The following is a 20,995-nucleotide window of genomic DNA, read 5'->3' as shown; positions in this document are numbered from 1 at the left end:
CTGTGGACACCCAGGGCCCATACCCTCTTGGTGATGGCACTCTATAATCCCTTGTTTTGATGAGTGTTGACCTGCCTGGATGCAAAAGACAAATCAAGAGAACATGATCACAAGTTTCATCACAAATGGTTGAGTCACATACATGTCAGCAACATCAAGCTGTTACTTTCCGATTTGTCAATACTCCCCAAATGTGACACATAGAAGCCAATAAGTACAGGGACATGACTTATATTTCTCCATCTGCAGACTAACACACTACCCTGCTCAGGCCCTACAATGACTAAGCAAGCTTATTGAAATCAGGTAGCCCACGATCTAGGAACCTGACTGTGATGTGAGCTACTATGAAACACATTACACCTATGTGGCTTCTGAAGGGTAAACTCCTTAGTCAGGAATGGACAAACACATTCGTACTTTGTGAGAATGGCCCTCTGCATATAGTCCCTACATACATCATTGTTACCTCATTAATCATGTGTAACAATGAAGATACTGGCATGGTGGGTACAGAAAGTGTTTTCCCTACCCATGTGTGGACATGTGTCATAACAAATGCAGACTCATGCCACTTCGGGGGGCGGGGTTCTGTTGTGGGTACCTGTACCACAGAACACTCCTTTGGACATATGTGTCCATCCTACAGAGATGGCATCCAACAAACAAAGGCATGCAGTTTCTGCTATTTGACCAAGCTACTGAGTCACATATCATGGCCTCCCAGAAATCAACAAACTGTCTGCACATTTATTCAATAAGCTCGTACAGGACAAATATGAGCTGTAATAAGGCACTTCCCTTTCACCCCTTAGTGCCCCACTGACACCGCCATGTATTTAAAATACGGTGCACCATGGAGCAGGATAGGGGGCAATAGCATCAGAAGTACTGATGCTTTTGATGCAGTCTGCAGGATTAGCACCAAACCTTTGGCGCTACTCCTGCAGACTAAATGGGGGCCCGTTGTATCCAATGGCATGCCCCCTTTCAATGCCTGCTATCAGCAGGCATTAAAAGAGCCAGAAAAGACTGGTGTAAGGAAATCTCGTAGATTTCCTTGTGCCATTTTTTCAGCCCTCCTAACGAAGGATCACCCCTTTGCATCTATTATGCCTGGTGCAGGCATAATGTGACGCAAGGGTTTACAAAGTGGCGCAATACATGCATTGCACCAGTTTGTAAATATGGTGTGTGCAAAAAGCTACTTTAGCGCCGCCTTAGTGTAAAAAAAATGAAGGTATGGTGGTTCTAAGGTGGTGCTAGGGTCTCTTAAATCAGACCCCAAGATGACCGGTGGGGAGCTTGAATATCCCACCCACTCAGTCCTCCATCCCGGATTTGCAGTGTGACACAGGCTTCCTAGCAATGATGGACAGGTCACGTAGGTGTCAGAATTTCGAGGAAATGGCAAGGTACGTTTTTGGACCTTTTAAGTCAAAGTAGGTTATTTTACCAGCGTTCCTATTCCCCCACCATCCCACCATGGCTGCCATTTTATTAATAAACTCTCCTCACATGTGGAATAACACATAAGGAGATTTCCCTTGCACCCTATCATATAAAATCATAGCCTTTATTTTCTTGGACTTTCCTGGATTCTGCCTGGCTCAAATAGGAATGTCTCCATCCTCTTTATGTTTATCTCTTGTGCCTACCATATTAGATATATTTAGGCTATTCTGAGGATATTTCTCCTTTTCAGTGAAATTCTTCAAAAGATGCTGCAGTTATCTCGCACTAATATGCTCTACTCTGACTTCTTCAGTTCCAACTACTATTAACTCAACTATAGTATGTTATTACACATGTTTCTCATTCTTGACATTCACTATCTCACCACCTCATTTTGCAGATATTACCTTGTTCAAGGTGTTTGGACTGCAGTGTTCTGTGTTCCTGTGTCTTAATGTCTCCCTCCTTTAATTTCATAAATGTTTTGTTCATTTCCTTTTGTTTGTTAAGTGGTTCTATTTTCTTTCATTCACTGTTTGTATGCATATTTATAATGTTAAGTATCTACTTTGTCCCCGCAAATCTGTCTTTCAAATACTCATCTATTATCTTTCTTTTTTCATGGAAGAACATCCTGTGGCTAGTCATCTTTCGTTCTTGCTCCACCCACTCCACACCCCATTAATATATTCTCACCTTCTGATTTTATTGGCTATAGCCTCTTTGCTTATGCCATCTCTTTAACTAATATGGGGAGTATGATGGTCTCCGCTGCAGTATTCTTCTTTCTTCTTATTTGTCTTAATGTTCCTCTCCTCTTTTTTCCCTCCTTTTTATCTCTGAAACATGATCCTCTAGCCTTATTTGTGTATTTTTTAAATGGTTCATATGTTGTTCAACTTTATATAGTACATTTTCGAGTTCTTACAAGTATCTGCAACCATGTTGGTCAAGTTTTCCTATTTATGATTTTGCTTTATAAAAGATCTGCGTCTGGTTTCTTGGAATGTTAAAGGTCTCCGGAATCCTATAAAAAACAGAGAGTTCTTACACACCTGTCTAGACACTATCACATTGCTCTCCTGCAAGAAACACATCTTATAGAAGAAGATATTGCTTCACTAAAGAAACAATGGATGGGTCATGCCTTGTTCTTTTAGGCTAATAATAAGAGTGGCATTCTCATTTTATGTTATAAATCCCTTATTCTGGATATTAACACTACCATTACAGACAACAAAGGTAGATGGCTTCATGTGACCCTCAAAGTGAATAATATACCACTCTCCCTATGCAATGAATACAGGCCCACTGGTATGGATTTTAAATTTTGAGATCATTTTTCAAAATTGTTAAGTGTTTGTCTTAAGACAATTTGGTTGTATGTGGGGATTGCAACAAACTGATTGATCCATTCATAGATAGAAGTTCCCAGTCCAAGTACATACCAAATAAACTGCAAACAACGTTTACAGAATCTATACTTTCAGTGGGTTTATTTAATGCCTGGAGGATTATAAACCCCTGTGTTTTAGATGTTGCCTTCTATTCTTCAGTACATCAGTCTTAATCTAGAATTAATTATTTATTTATAACTGGACATATTTTTAAATCCTTAGTTGAGGTACAGATTGGCCCAATGCTAATTTCTGACAATGCTCCAGTCGCTGTTGATATAGATCTCCTGTTAAATGTTACCCACTCTAAACAATGGCGATTTAACAATGCTTTATGAAAAGATCCTATCTTTGTGAAAAAAAATATTTTGCCCAGAATATTTTCTTAGTGGTGAAACAATAGATACAGATATTAAGTTTGGTTGTAACAGTTTTAAGTCAACGGCTAGAAGCTTCAATATTATGTGGCAACAAAAAAAAGATAGTATTAAAAGAATCTTTTACTTTGCTATAACATATCAAAGATCTTGAACATGAGTATTCCTCATCCAATCATAAAAAGGTTTTAGTTCATCTAACTAAGGCTAAAATGGAATTAAAAGAAAATCTATGCAACTGCTTGTGAGACCTTATTACCTATAAATGCTAAATATTACATGGACGTAATAGAGCGGGTAAATTACTGACAAATTACCTTCAAGTCAAAAATCTAAATAACTATGGTTCGTGATCAACTGCATAATAGACATCTTACAGACCAGGGAAGCTTGGATTATTTCACAAATTACTATACCCAAATTTATACAGAATTTTCTCCATCAACAGAGGTCTGAATTACATTTTTGATTCTGTCTTTAAATCCCAGCACAGCTCAATAGATCTCTCGCCACTTGAAGCAGATATTTTGATTCCAGAAGTGAACCCTGCTCTCCATCATTTATCCAACAATAAGGACCTTAGGCCAGAAGGTTTTTCAGTTGAATTTTATTTGAAATTTTATGCACTTTTGATTCCAAAACTGTAATTATCATTTCAACATTTCCTCTCAGAGAACAAGGAACATGGTACCTTTTTGGAAGCAATGCTTTGTTTAATCCCTTAGAAGGGTAAGGATTTATCTTAGTGTGGAAATTATCGCCCATTTTCCTTGAACAATACTGAGTGTAAAGTCTTTGCAACAAATTTAGCACTACGCATTGACGCCATTATTCCTGAATTAATTAGCATAGAACATCCTTGAACAATACTGAGTGTAAAGTCTTTGCAACAAATTTAGCACTACTCATTGACGCCATTATTCCTGAATTAATTAGCATAGAACATTCAGGATTTGTTAAAGTTAGATTTATTACTGATAACTCTCGCACATTTTCGATAATCATCCACCTAGCCTCCCAGTCTCCAGATCCTGCTGCAGCAATTGCATTAGATGCTGAGAAGGCTTTTGCCCATGTTCATTTGGATTATATGATTCAAGCTCTACAATGGCATGGTTTTGGTCCTCAAATTTTGAAATATGTTATTTGCTTGACTCCTTCCCCACTATGATGTTGAGATTAAATTTACAGCACACCCGGATGATATTTTATTATTCATGTCCAGCCCAGTACACACAATCCATGAATTCTTTAATTTATTGATAGAATATTCTGCTATTTCTGGATGCAAATTTAACATTGAAAAATCAGAGGTATTACCTCTAAATCACTAGTCTCCTAAAAATATGTTTCAAACTTCTGGCTTTACATGAAACTCCAAACTCATCAAATGCTTAGGTATACATTATTCTAACTCAATATGATACCCAATTTCTATTAACATTGATACATTAAAACAAAACATACTTAATTTGTCTGAAAAATTGTGAACTTTATTATTGTACTGGTCGGGTAGACTGGACATCATCAAAATGATGATGTTGCCAATGATCAACTTTCATCTTTCTATACTCTCAGTGAAACTGCCTCAAAAGTGTTTTAAATCATTTAATAGCATGTTAATAAAGTTCTTATGGAATAAAAAGAGAGCAGGCATATCTTATATAGATAAATATCACTCTGCTTTTACCCTTAAACAGATATGGACATCCTTGTCTGAAGACTGTGGTGGTTATTACAACCCTGGCGGACGGTGTTAAAGCAGCGGTAAGACCGCCAACAGGCCGGTGGTAAAAAATTTGCAATTACTACCATGGCGGAAACCGCCAACAAAGACAGCCACTTTAACACACAGACTGCCACGGCGGTACAAACAAACAGCGCGGCGGTTACCGCCAACACACAGGCGGGAGACAATGTACCGCCCACATTATTATGACAGGCCAATCCGCCACCTTTTCCGGGGCGGATTCACTGCGGATAAAAACACGGCGGAAACAGGAATTCCGAAGGGAAAACGCTCACTTCTACACACCTCACCAGGAACGAGGACACCATGGACCCAGAACTCCAAATTCAACCTGCAATAGTCTTCCTGTTCCTCTACCAGGAGCACGAACGCCAGCGGCGAAGACGTTGGTGAGTACTGCACCTACGACACAGGGGAGGCAAAAAACAGGGGCACACACACGCAACACCCCCACCCACTACACAAACACACTAATGCATATTAATACATCACAGTTACACCCCCCAAACTCCCCGGAAGAATGCAAAGACAATAGAAAATGAGTGTAACCATTGTAATATATTAAAATCAAGTAGGCAGAAATATATATAGATACCATTTACAAAATATATACCAAGCATAGTAGTCCAGGTAGTGCTCCAATTAAGTCTGTGGAACACTGGGCCCACACGGTATGGGCGAGGCCCACACAAGATCCTTGACCATGATGGAGGGAACACTGCAGGGGCACCAGAGAGCAACTAAACAGGCACCTCAAGGGGAGGGAGCGGGGGGCACCTCAGCCGGTTGAGTGCATAACGCCAAATCCATGAAGGGGCCTCATGCCCACTGTTACATCCTGGAGAGTGCAAAGTCACAGTCTCTCAAGTCTCTACAGTGGGTGGGTTGCCCACTGCATTATCCTGGGAAGTGCAAAGCCACAGTCTCTCAAGTCTATACAGTGGGTGCATTGCCCACTGTTCTATCCTGGGGAGTGCAAAGCCACAGTCTCTCAAGTCTCTACAGTGGGTGGCTTGCCCACTGTTACATCCTGGGGAGTGCAAAGCCACAGTCTCTCAAGTCTCTACAGTGGGTGGGTTGCCCACTGCATTATCCTGGGGAGTGCAAAGCCACAGTCTCTTAAGTCTATACAGTGGGTGGCTTGCCCACTGTTCCACCCTGGGGAGTGCAAAGCCACAGTCTCTCAAGTCTCTACAGTGGGTGGCTTGCCCACTGTTCCATCCTGGGGAGTGCAAAGCCACAGTCTCTCAAGTCTCTACAGTGGGTGGCTTGCCCACTGTTATATCCTGGGGAGTGCAAAGCCACAGTCTCTCAAGCCTCTACAGTGGGTGGCTTGTGGCTTGCCCACTGTTCCATCCTGGGAGTGCAAAGCCACAGTCTCTCAAGTCTCTACAGTGGGTGGCTTGCCCACTGTTCCATCCTGGGGAGTGCAAAGCCACAGTCTCTCAAGTGGATAACAGTCTCCACTGGTTCTGGAGGGGGCATGGTGCCCAGAGTGCTTCATCCTGTAAAGGACTGAGGTAGTGGATGCCTTTCTCCACTGGTTCTGGAGGGGGCATTGTGCCCAGAGTGCTTCATCCTGCCAAGGACTGAGGTAGTGGATGTGATTCTCCACTGGTTCTGGAGGGGGCCTTGTGCCCAGAGTGCTTCATCCGGCCAAGGACAGAGGTAGTGGATGTGATTCTCCACTGGTTCTCGAGGGGGCATGGTGCCCAGAGTGCTTCATTCTCCCAGTGACGGACTCAGTAGCGTCAGTGCCCTTGGCGCTCATGGGCCAGCGGTGCTTGAGACGGCGGTGCCCTGTTCAGCGGTGCTTGAGACAGCAGTGCACTGTTCAGCCGTGCTTGAGACCGCGGTGCCCTATTCAGAGGGGCTTCAGACAGCGGTACCCTGTTCAGCGGTGCTTGAGACGCCGGTGCCCTGTTCAGCAGTGCTTGAGGTGGTGGTGCCCTGTTCAGCGGTGCTTGAGGCGGCGGTCTCCATTGCAAGGACTCAGCTGCTGGCGGTCCTTCATGGCCCAGCTGAGCTTTTGCTGGTGGTCCTTCATGGCCCAGCAGGGCTTTTGCTGGCGGTCATTCATGGCCCAGCGGGGCTTTTGCTGGCGGTCCTTCCTTCCCAAGCCGGGCTGGTGCTGGCGGTGGCCTCCTGGGCAGCTGGGCTGGTGCTGGCGGTGGCCTCCTGGGCAGCGGGGCTGGTGCTGGCGGTGGCCTCCTGGGCAGCGGGGCTGGTGCTAGCAGTGGCCTCCTGGGCAGCTGGGCTGGTGCTGGCGGTGGCCTTCTGGACTGCTAGGCTGGTGCTGGCGGTCCTGTCCTGGGCAGCTGGGCTGGTGCTGGCGGTCCAGGCCTGGGCAGCTGGGCTGGTGCTGGCGGTGGCCTCCTGGGCAGCAGGGATGATGGCGGTCTTCTCCACTGTGCTGCTCTTCCCAGACTTGTTGGGTTTCTTGTGGCCCTTCCCCACCTTGGAAGGTGTCACAGCTGATTCCACACTCCCACCGGGACCCCTGGGAGCAGCTTTGGTGGGTGGAGTCTTCCAACTCTCCCGCCGGGCACTGGCCAACTTCTGATGCTTCACAGGTGGGGGACTGTCTGTGCTGTGGCTCCGTGCCACACTGGCTGCCCTGGTGGACGGTGCACTACAGATTCCGGTGACTACAGGCACCACTGGTCCCGGAGATGTTGTGGCTGAGGTGCTAGTTTGGGACATAAGAGACGGACGGGGTGGGGGAGGTGTGGGAAAGAGATCAAGGTTGGACAGGAAATGTTTTTTGAGACACTGGGACAGGTAGCTGGAGGGGGTTTGGGAGTGGAGGAAGAGGTTGTGGTTGTAGGAGGTGTTTGTTTGCTGACTTTGGGTAAAGGTGCATGCGCTGGAGTGCTGTAGTGAGGTGGATGGCTGTTGGGTGGGTGTGTGCCTGCGTTTGTGTAACTTGGGAGGTGGCGTCACGGACACACTGGGAGAGGACACAGGGGACGTGTGAATGGTAGTGGGGGTGGTGACTGCACGTGAGCGGGGTGTGGTGGTGGGTGTGCTGGAGAGGGACGTAGTGGCTGTAGAGGTAGTGCATGCAGGTGTGAGTGTAGATGAGACTGGGAGGGAGGAGGGAGACGAGGAGGAGGGGGACACAGTGGAGGCAGTGGATGTTGGTAGGTCTGCATGTGTGTGATGCATGCATGAGTGCCTGTGGGATGTGTGGTGCTTATGTTTGCCTGAGCTTCCCTTGTGTGTTGAGGTGTGTGCATGCTGGTCTGTAGGTGTGCTTGGGATAAGCTGAGATACAGGGGATTGGGTCTGGGTGGAGGAAGTTGGAGGGGGGAGGCTAGACACAGGGACAATGGCTGCCATCATTGCTGAGGCCAGAGTCTGAAAAGCTTGCTGAAGGGCCGCCTGACCAGAATGAATGCCCTCCAGGAATGCATTTGTTTGTTGCAACTGCCTCTATACACCCTGGATGGCATTCAAAATGGTAGACTGCCCAACAGTGAGGGACCTGAGGAGGTCAATGGCCTCCTCACTGAGGGCAGCAGGGGTGACTGGGGCAGGGCCTGAGGTGCCTGGGGCGAAGGTGAAGCCCACCCTCCCGGGTGAGTGGGCACGGGCGATGGCTGAGGGGCTGCTGGGAGGGCAGTGCTGGAAGGAGGGTGGCGGCTGTACCTGTAGATGTGGGTGGCACTGATGTTACCGCCACCACAAGGGAACTCCCATCAGAGGACGAGTCCGTGTCACTGGTCTCAGCTCCTGTCCCCGCCGTGGAGTTCCCCTCGCCCTCTGTCCCACTGGTGAAGTCCGATTCCGTAGTGTGGCCCTCCATGGCCATGTGGGATGCAGCCCCCTGGTGCTCCGGTGCCACTGCTCCTCCACCTGATGATGCTAATGCACACAAGAACAGGGAGACCACAAAAAGGGGGGGGACGACAGATGAAAGACATGTTGAGTGCATGCATTACCGCTACCGTTGGCGGACACAACAGACACAGAAGACCCCTGCTCTACGCTGCGCTCTTGGGCTCCACTTTTCAATTCCTGGGAAATGGCCTACAAGGCTATGGATGACATCTGCACACATAGATGACACAGGGGCATGACTAGGTGTAATTGTCACTCTACAGAGGTGGGGTGGGGTGCCACATGGCCTGCCTTACGGAGGGACCTTGCCCACGGAATTCGCCCTGGCCTAGGGAAACCCACAGCCCACCTCCCCCACTCAGACCTATCCACTGCGCGCAAAGTCAGGAGAATGCGAGTGTACTCACCCCCTTGTGGCTGCTGTGATGCCCTGAAGTGCCCATCCAACTCCAGGTACGCTACCGCCAGGATCCTGAACATCAGGGGGGTCATGGTGCGAAGGGCACCCCTCCCACATTGGGAGGCCATCCCCAGCTGAGCCTCCGCCATCTTCTTGCTCCAGCGGCGAATGTCCTCCCATCTTTTCCGGCAGTGGGTGCTCCGTCTGTGGTAGACCCTCAGGGTCCTGACGTCCTTGGCGATGGCACGCCAAATATATTTTTTCTGGTGGGCGCTGGCCTACATGATTTGTACAGGGGAAAGAGAAAGTTATTACCAACTGCACCGTCAAAATGATTGGCCCCCATCCCTACACTTGACATGTGGCACATGCACTCACCGTTGTTTCATGCACGCCGCACTCTCCCCTCTTCCTTCTTACATCCACCCCTCTCCACACAGGCATAGCCCATACATCATGCTCCCAGTGTACTTACCTGTGTGTCTGGAGGACCGTAGAGTAGCATGTACTGGGGGAGGTCCCCGTCCAGGAGTTTCTCCAGGTCACAGCAGCACTTCCAGTGTAGGTCCTCTTCTGTCAAAGATCAGGTATAGAGTGATTGAACAGATAGAAAATGGCGGTCACGTCCGCGGCGGTGCGTACCGTGACCGCCGGCGTACATCGTCATTGGCTCCTGGGACCCATACGGTCCAATTTTAACCAATGCAGCATTGCGCTGCGGTCTTCGACCGCCTACCGCGACAGTGTACAATGCCAGCGCAGTTACCTCACATCCCATTGTCCCACTTTACAGGTCAGGCAGCCGCCATTTCAGGGGCCCACATGGCTTCATTTTCAACTGCGTCACACATACCTAGGCCTAGACTCAACACACATACAGGCCACTTTTTGAGTATGAATGGTGTTCTGTGTAAGCTGTGGGTACGTACCTCTGAGTTGTTTGACTCTCTGCTCGCTGTTGTCCTTCATAGGCACCGTCCGCTGGGACATGTGAGGAGATGGCGGCATCCTCCGATGTACCGACCATTGGTGGACCTGTCTTCAATTGAGGAAAGACATGTTATAATCACATACAGGCTTGACCATGCCACAATCCAGGAACTGTGTACCCAGTTGGAGCCAGACCTGATGTCAGCTATCCGCCATCCCACTGGAATCCCCCCTCAAGTGCAGGTGCTGTCAGTGCTCCATTTCTTTGCTAGTGGTTCCTTTCAAACAACAGTGGCCATAGCATCATGGATGTCCCAGACAATGTTTTCCAACGTGTTGTCCAGAGTGTTGTCTGCCCTGCTGAAACACATGCAGAGCTACATCGTTTTCCCTCAGGTGGAGGATTTGCCTACAGTGAACGGTGATTTCTATGCCCTGGGACATATCCCCAACATCATAGGTGCCATTGATGGGACCCATGTGGCTTTGGTCCCCCCCCACAGGAGTCAACAGGTGTACAGAAACCGGAAGAGTTATCATTCGATGAATGTACAGATGGTATGTTTGACATACCAGTAGATCTCCCATGTGAATGCCATGTTCCCTGGCTTAGTGCATGATGCTTACATCCTGCGGAATAGCAGCATCCCTTATGTGATGGGTCAACTCCAGAGGCACCGTGTGTGGCTATTAGGTGAACACCTGGAAGCAAGTCAGCAGGAATGGTTGTCTGGGTCTGGGGGTATCCCTACAGGTTAGTGTGTGTCTAATAGTTGTCCCTCGCCATTTGCAGGTGACTCTGGTTACCCCAACCTGTCATGGCTACTGACCCCAGTGAGGAATCCCAGGACAAGGGCAGATGAATGCTACAATGAGGCCCATGGGCGAACTAGGAGGGTGATCGAGCGGACCTTCGGCCTCCTGAAGGCGAGGTTCAGGTGCCTCCATATGACAGGTGGATCCCTATTCTACTCACCAAAGAAGGTGTGCCAGATCATCGTGGCCTGCTTTATGCTTCACAACTTGGCTTTGCGACGACAGGTGCCCTTTCTGCAGGAGGATGGTCCAGATGACAGTGTTGTTGCAGCTGTGGAGCCTGTGGACAGTGAAGACGAGGAAGCAGAGGATGAAGACATGGACAACAGGGACTCAGTGATCCAGCAATATTTCCAGTGAAACACAGGTAAGAATACAAACCTGCCTACTACATGTACTTAAGCACTACTGCCTCTCTACTGTCTGTCTTTTTCACCCAGTGTATGGTCACTGAGTTGTCACTTTCCCTTACGATTTCACAGATGTGGGTCCCACAGTGTGACATCTGCTTTGATTCCTCATGGACTAGAGCTGTGTGACATAGATATGTTGACATTACAAATGAAAGAGCTTTTTGCCACAGTTATTACTAATACAGTATTCTGAAATCACAGACTGACTACAGATTGTTTTGTGCTTTGAGGGTGTTTATTTTAGTGCTCAAAATTGGAAGGGGTAGCAAAATGGTGAGCGGTCATGGCGGAGTAATGTCCATGGCAGTGTCCAGTCTATTAGTCTCACAGGTGCATTGCCCAAATGGGCATAGGAAGTGGAACTGGGGCAGTATAAGTATGGACAGGATGACAAAGTGGGACAGTAGGATGAAAATCAGGGTGGTCTCATTTCTTGGCGGGAGTCTTGGCATCGTTCTGTCTTGTTCCTGGATCTCATGGACCGTTTGCGAGGTGGTTCTCCCTCTGCAGGGGTAGGGGTGCTGGTGTGGTGGTCCTGTGGCGGTGCCTCCTGTCCACTAGCGCCGGTGGAGGTGGTGGACAGTTCATCATCCAGGCTAGTGTCAGGGGCCCCTTGTAGTGCCACAGTGTCCCTCCTGGTGTTGAGTACTTCCTTCAGCACCCCTAAGATGGTGCCCAGGGTGGAATTGATGGTTCTGAGTTCCTCCCTGAAGCCCATATACTGTTCCTCCTGCAGGCGCTGGGTCTCCTGAAACTTGGCCAGTACCGTTGCCATCGTCTCCTGGGAGTGGTGGTAGGCTCCCATGATGGAGGAGAGGGCCTCGTGGAGAGTGGGTTCCCTGGGCCTGTCCGCCCCCTGTCGCACAGCAGCCCTCCCAGTTCCCCTGTGTTTCTGGGCCTCCGTCCCCTGGACCGTGTGCCCACTACCACTGCCCCCAGGTCCCTGTTGTTGTTGGGGTGGTGGGTTAGCCTGGGTTCCCTGTAGTGGTGGACACACTGCTGATTGACTTGTCCTGGGGACAGAGGATGGGCCTGCTGGATTGGTGCTGTGCTGGTGTCTCCAGAGGGGGGAAGCTCTGTAGTGGCCTGTGACTGGGTGTGGGGAACCGACTGTCCAGAGGTCCCCGATGGGCCGGGTTGGTCATCTAGATCCAGCTGGACAGAGGTGCTGTCATCACTGTGGGCCTCTTCTGTTGGTGGTGTGGACATGTGTGGACCCTCCTGTCCGGTGACATTGGGTAGGGGTCCTGCAGGGGTATAAAAGCATGATTATTGCATCTGTGTGTGTCAAGGTGTGCAATGGGTGGGTGACCGTGTACCCCAGTGCTAGCATTCCGTGTGGGACCTTGTGTGATGATGGTTTAGGTGGGTGTATGGGTATGTGCAGTGGGCATGCTTTAGTGATGGATGTCCATGCTTTGGTGTTGCATGCAGGGCTTGGTGTTGGGATGGGTGGTTTGTGAGGAGTAGGAGTGATGGGGGTGAGGGTGAGGGTGGGGGTATGTGATAGCATGCAAGTAGGGTGGGGGATGTAATAGTAAAGCTTTGACTTACCAGAGTCCATTCCTCCACCTACTCCTGCAAGGCCCTCAGGATGCAGAATCGCCAAGACCTGCTCCTCCCATGTTGTTAGTTGTGGGGGAGGAGGTGGGGGACTGCCACCAGTCCGCTGAACCGCCAGGTGGTGTCTGGAGACCACGGAACGCACCTTCCCCCGTAGGTCGTTCCACCTCTTCCTGATCTCCTCCCGATTTCTTGGGTGCTGTCCCTCTGCGTTGACCCTGTCCACTATTCTTCGCCATAGCTCCATCTTCCTTGCAATGGATGTGTGCTGCACCTGTGATCCGAATAGCTGTGGCTCTACCCGGACGATTTCCTCCACCATGACCCTGAGCTCCTCCTCCGAGAACCTGGGGTGTCTTTGCCGTGCCATGGGGTGGTGTGGGTGATGTGTGGGGTGGTGTGTAGGGTGATAAGTGTGCTGATATGTAGTGGGGTGTTGTGTGAGGTGCGTGGAAGTTATGTGGGTGATGGTGTTGTGTGCCTGTGGATGCTAGTGTTGTTGTTGGTGGTGTCTCTCTGGCTTTCGTTCGTGATTTGTTGTCGTAAGGGTTTTTGGGTGTGTGTTTTATATTGTATTGAGTGTGTGGGAGTGGTGTTTGTATGTGTATCAGGTCTGTGTATTTGAGATTGTCCAATGTGGCTGTGTTTGTATATGTGTGTGTATTTTGAGCGCGGCGGTGTGTACCACCAATGGAATACCGCTTTTGAAAGACTGCCGCATGGATTCGTGGGTCGTGATATTGTGGGCGTATTTCTGTTGGTGTGACGGTGGAGGTTTTGTTATCACCAGTTTATCACTGACCTTTGGTGTGGCGGACTTATGTGGGTGTCTGAATTTTGGCGGATTCCGAGCTGTGGGTCATAATAGCTGTGGTGGAATTCCGCGGCTGCGGCAGTATGGTGGCGGTCTTCTGCACGGCGGTAAGCGGCTTTTACCGCCAATGTCATAATGACCACCTGTGTCTCTTCACTCACTTTATGGAGCAAATTCGAGCAAGGCAAAATAACCCTCTTCTCCATTAGAAGTATATCATTCCTACCATGTCTGCCTAGACATTCATCCACTATTTCCTCTACCGTTTTTCTGGCCAAATCTCTCCTTACAAAACTATTCACCCCACCTCAGTCCTATAGGTTTTCTCCCATCTGGTATAACCAAAAAGTTGAATTGGAAAACAGAATACTTTACTGGAAGGAATCATTACAAAATGGTATTATTTCAATTGATCAGTTTCTCTCAGATAACGGGTTAATTTAATTCTCTGACCTCCAATCAACTTTTCATTGATCCACAGACAATAAAGTCAAATATGAGTTACTTAAAGATTTTTTCTTTAAAAACGTTATTGATTTTCTTGTATCATATCAATCAATCAATCAATTTGTAAAGCGCGCTACATACCCGTGAGGGTTTCAAGGCGCTGCGGGGGGGGAGGATGAGCTATGTTTTGAGGAGTTTTCTGAAGGAAAGAAGGTCCTGGGTCTGTCATAGATCCAACGGGAGGGTGTTCCAGGTCTTGGTGGCGAGGTACGAGAATGATTTGCTTCCGGAAGATTTGTGCCGGATGCGGGGGATGGAGACGAGGGCGAGGTTTGCTGAGCGGTGATGCCGGGTGGGGGTGTAGAAGCTGAGTCTGTTGTTCAGGTGTGTTGATCTGGTGTTGTGGAGTGCCTTGTGTGCGTGGGTGAGGAGCTTGAAGGTGATCATCTTGTTGACGGGGAGCCAGTGAAGGTCTCTTAGGTGGGGGGTGATGTGGCAGTGGCGAGGGATGTTGAGGATGAGTCGGGCCGAGGCGTTTTGGATGCATTGGAGGCGCTGCAGGAGTTTGGATGGGATACTGGTGGAGAGGGTGTTGCCGTAGTCGAGTCTGCTGCTGACGAGGGCCTGGGTTACCGTTTTTCTTGTTTCTGTTGGGATCCATTTGTAAACTCTGTGAAGCATGCGGAGGGTGATGTAGCAGGAGGAGGAGATGGCGCTGACCTGCTTTGACATGGAGAGTCAGGAGTCAAGGGTGAAGCCGAGGTTTTGTGCGCTGTCGGTGGGTGTCGGTGGGGCACCCAGCGTGGTCAGCCACCATGAGTTGTCCCAGGTGGAGGGGGTGCGCCCAAGGATGAGGACCTCTGTTTTGTCTGAGTTCAGTTTTAGCCGGCTGTCTCTCATCCAGTCGGTGATGGCTTTTGGTCCCTCATGGAGGTTGGTTTTGGCGGTGTGCGGGTCCTTGGTGAGGGAGAGGATGAGTTGGGTGTCGTCGGCGTAGGAGATGATGTTGAGGTTGTGCTGACGGGCCACTTGTGCGAGGGGGGTCATGTAGATGTTGAACAGCGTCGGGCTGAGGGATGAGCCCTGGGGTACGCCGCAGATGATGTTGAAGGCTTTAGATTGGTTTGGGGGAGGCGGACTCTTTGGGTTCTGCCGGCGAGGAAGGATGCGGTCCATTCAAGGGCCTGGTCCTTGATTCCTGCTGCGTGGAGGCGGGAGTTTAGGGTGTGGTGACAGACGGTGTCAAAGATGGCTGATAGGTCTAGGAGGATGAGGGCTGATGTTTCTCCATTGTCGAGGTGGCTTCTGATGTCGTCTGTGGTGGTGAGGAGGGCAGTTTCGGTGCTGTGGTTGCTTCTGAAGCCAGACTGAGAGGGGTCGAGGATGTTGTTGTCTTCGAGGTACCGAGTGAGCTGAGTGTTGACGATTTTCTCGATGACCTTTGCCGGGAAAGGGAGCAGAGATGGGCCGGAAGTTTTTCAGGTCCTTGGGGTCCGCCTTTGGTTTCTTGAGAAGGGTGTTGATTTCGGCGTATTTCCAGCTTTCCGGGAATCTTGTTTCGAAGGAGATGTTAATGGCTTTCCATAGGTGTGGTGCGATGGCTGTGTCTGCTTTGTTAAAGAAGTGGTGTGGGCAGGGGTCTGATGGTGATCCGGAGTGGATGGAGTTCATGGTCTTGCGGGTTTCGTCGTCGCTGATGCTGGTCCAGGAGGTCAGTCGGCTGGAGCGGGTGGAGTTCGTGGTGGGTGGGGTAGGAGCGTCCGGAGTGTGAGGGGAGTTGAAGCTGTCGTGGATGTCCGTGATTTTTCGGTGGAAGGCGGTTGCTAGGGCATCACATAGTTCTTGGGAGGGGGTGATGTCGTTGACGGTGGCGTTTGGGTTGGAGAGTTCTTTTACGATGCTGAAAAGTTCTTTGCAGTTGTGGGCGTTGTTTTCTAGGCGGGTTTTGAAGGAGGATCTTTTTGCTAGCCTGATGAGTTGGTGATGTTTGCGTGTGGCATCGATTGAGTGCCATGTGGTTGTCTGGAGTGCGTTTGAGTAGCCATATTTGCTTGAGTTATAGCCATTACATCACTAGTCGCAGGAGATAAGTAGCAATGCATCCCACAAGAGTCATATTTCAATGTACGTCATTTCAAGGGGTAGGGCAAAACCATCATAATAATGACATTTTCAGACACCTAAGGTAGTCTAGGGTGTTGTCAGAATACCCTCCTACAGAATACATAGTGTAAATATAGCAGCATGGAATGTTTATTTCATATTCACTCCAGTGTCCAAAATTATAGTCATAGAGACTCAGAACAGTCTAAGGCCATACTGATACGGTAAACAAACCCAAAATGCAACTCATAAGTCCCCTCCTTGTCTTCTTGTGTATTGGTCATCATTTGAGTCTGTCTTGGATAGCCAGTGCAGAGCTTCTTCTGGCCAGTCTAGGTGTCATCTCCGCAAACATGGCGCATTTGTAACTTCTCTGCACTCACCCATTCAACCATGTCTTTCATCTACCCAGCATGAGTGGGGAGCGTCGGCTTTAGTCACATGATGGCAATATTTCATTGTGCTAGAATGAGTCCAAGAAGGATGAACTTTCTACTCAAGTGTTTCTTAGTGGGTGACGGGGGAAGACCCAACATCACTGTTCGGATTTCTAGTTCTACCTTCCACCTCGAGGAACTGTTAATACTTTGTAGCACAGCATCCCAGTAAGAGGACAGGGAAGTGGAGGACGACACCACATGTAGGAAATCCACCCTTTGTGCACCACAACAGGGACAGATGGCTAATCGATGGACATAAAACACATGTAACGTTTACAGAGTGAAATATGTCTGGTGTATAAAGTTATATTGTAGGAGCCTGAAATGAGCGTTTGAACTGACCTTCTACACACTCTTCATGAATCTTTACCCAGTCACTGCCTCATAGAAGTTCCCCCATAATTGTTTCCCATTTGGTTTGCACGGGAACCACTGTCCGTGGGAGGTTGGAGCATGGTGCACGGTACAGGTGGGAGATGAGCCTATGTTTCCCTGCCCTGTCTAGCATGGTCGACAAGATGTTGGATTTAACTGATTGGTCAGGGAAGAAAGGCCATACCTTGTGCATCATGCTCGAGGTCTTCATATAGCTGAAGCAAAGTCTTTCCCCAAGGAGAACAAGGCCGTAACCTCCTCTCTGGTAAGGAAGCACTGGTGGGTGCGAAACCATGGGGGGTAAAGGTCCCCATGGTTTCGCAGCCAACATCTCCCCATCTTTGCACCGAAATGGAGTCTGCAATTTTCGGAAAGGGTTGTACCACCCAGACAGGCATCTCTGGGGCCAATGGAGTGCCCCAGCATATGGACTCTCTACCATATGAACACCATCAAGAGAATGGTGTGAAGGAAGGCCAGGGAAACTCACCATCCTGCCATTAGCAGCACTGGCAACAACTCTTCCTCGCTTGTACCTCACAGTAGTCTCTTTTCCTAAAAATTGTCCGGGTCTAGCCAAATGAGCATCTTAAAAATATAGTAACAATCAATGGCCCTCGTTATGACCCTGGAGGTCGGCTGTAATTTGGGGAAAGGTACTGCCAACAGGCTGGCGGTACCTTTTCCCAAATTATGACAATGGCGGTTTGGCTCAAGCCAAACTGCCAATGTACCACTCCGTCCACCAGGGTGGTAATGGCCACTGGGCTGGAGATTTCGGTCTCCAGCCCAGCGGCTGTCACAATCCCACCCTCGGGATTTTGACCCTACCTACCACCATGGTTTTCGTGGCAAGCATACTGCCACGAAAATCATGGTGGTAGGCACTATCAGTGCCAGGGAATTCCTTCTCCGGCACTGATAGGGGTCTCCCCTGACCCCCTCCCTAGAGCCCTCCCTTGCCCTCCTCCTCCCCCCTGCCCCCGCACATGTACACACCCACATGCGCACACATACACACTGATACACACACGCATACCCACATCCACCCACGCATGCACACATACATACCACCACACTGCAAAGCACACCAACATAACTTGTTGCACACATGCATTCACAACATACAACATACACGTACACTCACATTCAGTCATTCACACACTCATTCAACGCGACTCACACCCGCATGTGTGCGTACAAAATCAGACACACTCCCCCCCCACACAAAACACCCCCACACACGAACACACACACAACCCCACCCCCCCTCTCCTGTCGGAGAACCCGACTTACCTGCTTGCAGGGGGTCCTCTGGCAGGAGGCAAGATGCGACGCTGCTCCATGCTGCCAGCAGCAGGGTCTGCCAGAAAAACACCGCCAGGCCGTATCATTGCTGATGATATGGTCGGCGGTGTTTTTCTGGCATCGCACTGCTGTTGACAGCAGCGCCACCTTACCGCCGTCCACCACCATGACCGTTGACGGTATCCCGCCAGCCTTCTGGTCATACGGTCATAATGCGGGTGGGCGGCTGGTAGCCACAGTGACGGTATGTTGGCTGCCGTCGCCGTGCGGTAGGCGGTCAATACCGCCAATGTTGTAATGAGGGCCAATGTCTTTTCTCTAGTCTACCAGTCAACTTCATCAGTATATTAATTCCAATCTTACTTTTTCTTCTGAAGTCGAAGCTTCCTATATATATAAGCACCTAGAGTCATGCTGTGTTGACAGACCTAAAACAAATGCTGATTAACAGTGGGAAAACCACTTGCAACATGCATGTTTAATTCATATTTGGAATTGGATATGGTAAAAAATTCACTCCACGTCTTGTTCTGCGAGCACTGCCCAAACATTATATTTCTTTTATTACAGCCTGCTCCTTACCCCTACTTTCCATTTTAAATATAAATTTGTGAGATATACTAACTGCTTAACTGCTGATTCCGTGAATAGTGACCTCTTTCACATGTTTGATGACTGTATGAAGGTTAGTCTATTTTGGTAACAGGATATGTGTTCAGTCACGTTTTCTTCTAATAACATTTGTTTTTATTTAAGGAGGTGCATCTGATATGTGGCACAATACTATCATGATTGGGGAATTTGTTGATGCATTCATTTATAATGCATTACAAATTATGTTGTCTAGATGGGAAGACACTAGTAATATTACCTTTATTAGATGGTGGATTATGTCATACGCAGATAGATAGATAGAACAAACATACACTTCACTCAACAACTTATTAAAAGAAATTTGTTGTTGTTGCCATTTTCTACTTTTCTATCTAACCAACATGTAATACCTACTGATGCAAATGTGGCAAATAAACCTTCCTGACATTTCATATTTCCTCTGTAATGGGTTGAAAGCTTTTTTGGGATGTTTTGCAGTTAATTATCATTCTCTCAATACATATGCTATGTCTTATTATTTTCCTACTGTAGGAAGTTGGCTATGTATATATTATTTTATAGTAAGAAATAGTGTGCACAGAGTCCAAGTGTTCCACTTAGAGGTAAGATAGCGGCAAAAGCAGATAATTCCAATGCTCTATTTTGTGGTAGTGTGGTCGAGCAGTAGGCTTATCAGAGGGTAGTGTTAAGCATTTGTTGTACGCACACAGGCAATACATGAGGAACACACACTCAAAGACTTACTCCAGGCCAATAGGTTTTCATATTGAAAAATATATTTTCTTAGTTTATTTTACGAACCACAGGTTCAAGATTTACAATTAATACTTTAAATGAAAGGTATTTCACTTAGATACTTTAGGAACTTTGAATGAACATAATAGCATGTACAGTCCTTGTAAAAATGACAATAAGCTATTTTAAAAGTGGACACATGCAAAACAGTCAACAGTTCCTGGGGGAGGTAATTAGAGGTTAAGTTTGCAGGTAAGTAAAACACTTACAAGTCTCAAAGTTGGGTCCAAGGTAGCCCACCGTTTGGGGTTCAAGGCAACCCCAAAGTTACCACACCAGCAGCTCAGGGCCGGTCAGGGGCAGAGGTCAAAGAGGTGCCCAAAACACATAGGCTTCAATGGAGAACAGGGGTGACCTGGTTCCAGTCTGCCAGCAGGTAAGTACCCGCGTCCTCTGGGGTAGACCAGGGGGGTTTTGTACGGCACCAGGGGGGACACAAGCAGTCACAGAAAGTACACCCTCAGGGGCACAGGGGTGGCCGGGTGCAGAGTGCAGACAGGCGTCGGGTTTTAGATAGGAAGTAATAGAGGGACCCGGGGGTCACTTCAACGATGCAGGCAGGCACAGGGGGGCTCCTAGGGGTAGCCACCACCTGGGCTAGGCAGAGGGTCACCTGGGGGTCGCTCCTGCACTGGAGTTTGGTTCCTTCAGGTCCTGGGGGCTGCGGGTGCAGTGTTGGTTCCAGGTGTCGGGTCCCTTGTTAAAGGCAGTCGCAGTCAGGGGGAGCCTCTGGATTTCCTTTGCAGGCGTCGCTGTGGGGGCTCAGTGGGGTCGTCTCTGGTTACTCACGGGCTCGCAGTCACTGGGGAGTCCTCCCTGTAATGTTGGTTTTCCGCAGGTCGAGCCGGGGGTGTCGGGTGCAGAGTGGAAAGTCTCATGCTTCCGGTGGGAAACGTGAAGTCTTTAAAGTTGTTTCTTTGTTGCAAGAAAGTTGCAGGTTGTTGAACAGGGCCGCTTTTCACAGGAGTTTCTAGGTCCTTGTTTGCAGGGCAGTCCTCTGGGGCTTCAGAGGTCTTTGGTCCCTGTTGGATGCGTCGCTGTTGCAGTTTTCTTCGAAGTTGGGAGACAGGCCGGTAGGGCTGGGGCCAAAGCAGTTGTCGTCTCCATCTTCACTGCAGGGCTTCAGGTCAGCAGTCCTTCTTCTTGTTAAGGTT

The sequence above is a fragment of the Pleurodeles waltl genome, chromosome 2_2 (genome assembly GCF_031143425.1).
Source record: "Pleurodeles waltl isolate 20211129_DDA chromosome 2_2, aPleWal1.hap1.20221129, whole genome shotgun sequence".
Classification (NCBI taxonomy): Eukaryota; Metazoa; Chordata; class Amphibia; order Caudata; family Salamandridae; genus Pleurodeles; species Pleurodeles waltl.
Note: the sequence above shows the minus strand (reverse complement) of the source record.